This window comes from Callospermophilus lateralis, chromosome 2 (assembly GCF_048772815.1).
Source record: "Callospermophilus lateralis isolate mCalLat2 chromosome 2, mCalLat2.hap1, whole genome shotgun sequence".
Lineage (NCBI taxonomy): Eukaryota > Metazoa > Chordata > Mammalia > Rodentia > Sciuridae > Callospermophilus > Callospermophilus lateralis.
Genome location: NC_135306.1, coordinates 134707937 through 134713810, shown reverse-complemented (window position 1 = coordinate 134713810; position 5874 = coordinate 134707937).

Sequence of the window (5874 nt, the reverse complement as noted above, 5' to 3'; positions counted from 1 at the left end):
ATCTTTCCTAACTTTCCTTGGTTTTACACAAGTTGAAATGATTCAACTTTGTGTGCCTCATATACTAAACTTTAACATATTGCTTCTTGTTTCCTAATTCAAAGAGAACCATCTATGTACATTGCCTTCTAATTGTCTACACCTAACACAGAGATGTAAAAAAAAAAAAAAAAAGTGACTCCGACTGATGATCAGCCCAAGGCTATTTATAGGCACAGATTATTAGAACAAAATGCCTAAAGGGCACAAATTCATAGCCATGAGCCTTTTATTTTCACTCAGTCCTGCAGAATCCATCCCTGCTCACTGGCCCTTTAAACAGTTATTTAAAAAGTGAATGGCTCTTGGGGCTGGGGATGTGGCTCAAGAGTAATGCGCTCACCTGGCATGTGCGGGGCACTGGGTTCGATCCTCAGCACCACATGAAAATAAAAATGTTGTGTCCACCGAAAACTAAAAAATAAATATTAAAAAATTCTCTCCTCTTTTTTTAAAAAAGTAAATGGCTCAATTGACTATTGCAAAAACTGACAGCACATTCTTTACATAATTCAGTTATTTGATACAAAAAAGGCAGGGATAAACTTCATTAAGATATGGCAGTCTGTTTTTGGCTTTGCATGTTGACTTGGATGTCTTGTCTCACTGTCCAAAATTTAAGGCCTCTGGAGTCGAGGAAAAAAAAAAAGTTTTATTTAGCTTTTTCACTGCCTCTGACCAAGACTAGACAAGAACAATTTTAGAGGAGGAAAAGTTTATTTCAGGGGCTCATGGTTTCAGAGGTCTCAGTCCATAGATAGCTGGCTCCATTCCTCAGGGATTGAGGTTAGGCACAAATCATGGCAAAAGTATGTGGAGGAAAACAGGACAGGACATGGCCAGCAAGAAGCAGAGCATGCTCCACTCACCAGGAACAAAATACAAATCCCAAGAGGCTTGGCCCCATCCCATCATCCCACCCCCTCCAACCAACCCTGAGTCACCACCCGTAGTTAATCAATGCAGTGATTACATTAAGGCCCGCATATCATTAAAAAAAAAAAAATTTTGCTTCTAAACCTTGTGTTAATTATCTTCGGGAGACACCTAATATCTAAACCATAAGTCACTAATTTTGAAACAGAATCTCACCATTTTCCATCTGAGGCAAGTTATGAAGGTTTCTTTTGTCTCTAAATGCAGATAACAGAACACAGTATATTCATGGAATGGTGTTAAGAGTAAATCAAAACCTGACATACTTAGCAAAGTGCTCGATACATTTTATTTGTGCAATAGCTATTATGTCTGCAGCTTCAAGTTACTACTTGTAAAAAATACTTCTCAAATTCCTAAGCCTAGACAACTAATGTAATTTTTGAAGTGCCCTCTACTCTACTGAAGTAATTAGACACCCACTTTTCCTGAAAGTTTTAATTCCCTACTTAAAAAAAAAAAAAAAAAAAATGGGACTAGATTTCCTCTAACCATCTTCCAATTCTGACTCCCATTATCCATTTTCATAGGCTTTCTGGCTTTACAAATTTGTTTCCTTTCTCTGCCCGCTACTTCATCATTTGTGCTGATAAATTTTAGTAACCTTATTGGGAAACAAAAGGGACATAAAGAATTCTTTAAGGCATCAAAAATGAACAAAGTTGGTCTCTAGTATGAGGTAGGTAGTCTGGGATCAGTTACTAAAATTCAGACATCTTTAGTGGGGAACCTAAAGTTTTACATAAAACTGCAATTATAATGATCTCATTAATTGTAATCAGACTTAAGTAATGAACATTTTTTAAATGTGGCTTTTCTTGACACACAAAACTTTGACACTTTCCTCTAAGAATCTATCATGGCTAAGTTGCTTTATCATTTCTACACACAAGATCAAGGTCTGTAATGGACTTTTGTTGCTTCTGTTCATTCAGCCTTCCTTTCCCATTCTTCTGATAACAAAAAGTTTTTTCATACGGAGGACCCATTTCAGATGGTTTGGGTAGCATACTCTCAATATTTAGCATACACCTATGTGATTCTATATTGGATTTACTTATTTCCACACTTGTGTACTACATCATACTCAGAAACAGAATTATCATTGTTTTTTGAATGAAAATAACATACCCTCAAAGTTCACAATGCATCAACCTTGCATTCCCAAAAGGTAAATGATGCGTTTACATTATGCCTATTTAGTTGTGATTTCCAAATTCTGAGAGCCAGATCCCTCACTGCAAGCTTCAGACCTTAATGTTGTCATCCCAGATAGCTTATATTGACTTGTAAAAGTTTGACTTTACAGTCCTATTGACAAAATCACTTCCTCCAAAATCTTGTCTAGATTCCCTGTCTTGTTCTATTCTCATACCTAGGAGTTATCTTCAAGTTTCTCTCTAGTACCAAATTCCTTTCATTTCAAGACATAGTCTCTTATATATCTCCTCTTACTGCTGTTCCTGCTGTATTTCATGCCCTGATCCTAACTGATCTTTATACCATTTCTAAATGCTCCTTTTTATCAAAATGATCTTTCTATAAAATACACACTGTATTACAAATATAACAAGGAGATGAAAGGAAGAAGTGCTCAACTTTTTGAATATGCAGGTATCTAGAAATGTTTTAAAACTAAAGATTACATGCACACACTGTAGGTGATAAAGTTGTTTCCCATGGGCAATTAGGTTAACAATACTGACACTGCAATATGTTATGTTAGAATTAAGCAAAGGGATATAGTATATTTGGAACCCATGGGAAGTTACAGATAAGCAAGGGAAGAACGTTGGAATGATATGTAGTAATGAATTAAGAGACATATGAGTTCATGGTTAGCTCAACAAAGACACAGATGATTAGAAACACACAAGTTAGTAAAAACATGTTTCCTTGCCTAAGGGCAAAGACATTCCAATTGCAATAAACATGCCTAGTACTTAGATGCTGGTTTTTAAACTATTCTCCAATAAAGAAATGGCTGACTCTTCAATTTGGATCACAATTGAGCTCAGAACATCTTGAAATGCCACAAAATAAGTGCTCAAACACACAAAACAAAAAGAAAAATCATAAACACACACAAAACCCAACAGTGAAACAACTATGCTAAAAATTTAAAATAGGAGCCAACTGATAAAATAACTTGGAATAAATTAAGCAAAATAAAGTAGCATTAAATTTTAACCCCAAATATAAAATATCTATGAGTCTATACTAATACAAATGAATGACTAATGGAAAGAGACAGATCTGTGCAAAGTGGCTTCTATATTCTGTCCTAAAGGAAACGGAAGAAAATAACTCCCCACTCCCTCATGAATATGAACTATACAGTAGGAGGAAGATCAACAGGGTGAATAAAAGAGATCTTCATAGAGCAAGTCAGTTGCTCAAATGACTTTGACAGTGTGTATACCCTTGATATCACAAGATGAGAATGGCATTTTAATTTTGTGTTTTTTCTTTCCCAAACACATAAATAAGTGCAATCTTTAAAAAAGCAGTTACACAAATCCCAATTGAGGGACATTCTATAGCATACTCCACACCAAATGTTAGTGTTTTGAGTTTAAGAAACTAAAAAACAAGGGGAAACACAGGAGGAATAATGACTAAATATAATGTGGTCTCCTAGACAAAATAGTTGAAGAAAAAAGACAATGGGCAAAACTATGAAAATCTGAATAAAACATGGACTATAGTTTATAATGAATCAATACGGGTTCAATTAATTGTAATGGGTTATATTACACTAATACATCAAGGAAGGGTAAAATTGGTTGTGTACATAGAAACTCTGCAATATCATCACCTTTGTTCTACAAATCCCAAATTTTCTTAAAACAAAAAGTTCATTAAAAAAAAAAAAAAAAGCCTACTGAGATTACCATGTTCTTAGTGGCTTTAAAATTTTGAAAATTTTGCTGTTTATCAGAATCCAGGAATTATTCTGCACATCCTGTACCCTATTTCCAGTTTCTGATGTAGTAGGTCTAGGTTTGGGCCTGATAACTTAAATTTGCATTTCCAATAAGTTTCTACTGATAGTGACAGAGTTTGTCTAGAAATGGTATTCTGATAATCTTGGCCTGACGATGAAGTCAAAATTCAAATGATCCTTTACTATCTAGTCCCCATGTTTACAATCCTATCTTCCGTCATTCTCAGTTAGATATTCCAGACATTCCAAATTAAACAAAGAACCTGATTATACTTCAGTAGTTATGCCATTTCATTAATGCAGAAATATGAATTCTCATTTAAAAGATGTATTGTCTTTAACAAAATGGCAATGGAAACTTTCATGGTATTTTGCATTGAGGATTCTGAAACTATTCTAAAAGTTGTCAAATAACAAGTGATAAGTTTTTAATAGGCTATTAAAACCAAACCATCCAGGCAAAAGGACTGTGTAATTTATTTTATAAATTTATTTTCTAACCAAACACATCTAACAAAAAATTTGTTCCTAGTTATCAACATACTGTTAATAATTTTCCATGCTATATGTCAATGTTTTGCAAAACTTATGCATTCAATGGGTAAATAAAAGCAGCACACAATAGTGGTTAAGAGCACAGAATACAGTCAGGCTGCCTAAGTCTGAAATCTTTACTCCCCAACTCACTAGTTTAAACTCTAAGTTGCTTACCCAGAGCAATAAATCAGTTTCCCCAATTGTAATATAACAATAGAAACTACCTCATTATGACTATGTTCATACTCATTTAAATTTTTTGAATAGTGAGTAGCCCACTAATGCTGCATGTAAGATATTTTAAAGAACCAACTAATATGCTAAGTACTTTACTAAAAAACAGAAATACCGATGGTCAAAACACCCACAGTTAAGATTACATGCAGTCTGAAAAGGACACAGATAATAACAAATTAATATAAATAAATAAAACTAATACATTCACTTAATGTCTCTGTTGGAGAAGTGAAGTACATTTAGGGAGGTTTGTCTTTTCTAAGCTGAATCACTAATATCATTTTAATTAGCAAAATCTCTTTAAAAAAATAATTTAACAATCTATTCATCTAAACAGGATATCTGCTTAGTGGGAAAGGAATAACAAACTATTTTGACATGCAGCTTTAAGCAACATAAAAACATTTAACTGTTGTTTTATTTCATTTTATTGTACATTAAAGGGGTCCTACTAAACTGGAGAATTAAAAAAAGTCATTAATTAAGCATTTAGTGAAAACACGATCTTTAGAAAACTTTCTTAGAGAAACTACATCAACAAACACCATGAAAACTTAAAATTAAGCAATACTCTGCAGAAAAAAAAAACTTTTCAAGCCTTGTATTTTAGGGACAATGCCACATGCACAAAGCCATAGGCATCTATAATCAATTTAGAAAAGGCAAGCCAGGCAACACTGGATGAATTTAAATTTTAAGAACCTAGGGAAGGAGCTGGAAGAGAAACAACTTCTCACCTACCAAACAAAAAAAGGAAAAACAAAAATCTATCAAAACAACACTAAAACAAGCTGGACTTTAATTTGCAATAAGACAATAAAAAAATAATCTTTTAACATTCAAACAGCCCTAAAATGGATACCAGATCTCATAAATGAGATTTTTCAAAGTTTACATGTTGTTTGTGTATTCAAGACATCCATTTATAGGCTTAGAAATGAATGTTGTTGTTTTTTTAAATGTGGGGGATGGGTTAACAATAGCTTTAAGGCCCCTTAAAATATGTGCAAGAATGCTCTAAGGTTCTCTTCATTCTTGGAGCTTGAAGAACTGTTTAAGAAAACTGAACAATTTATACTTAATAAGAATTAAAATTTCTGGCAGAAAACAAAATTATAAAGTAAAATCAACCCTTTGCCATGTATAGGTAAACCAAGAAGTTACATCATCAGTCTGTA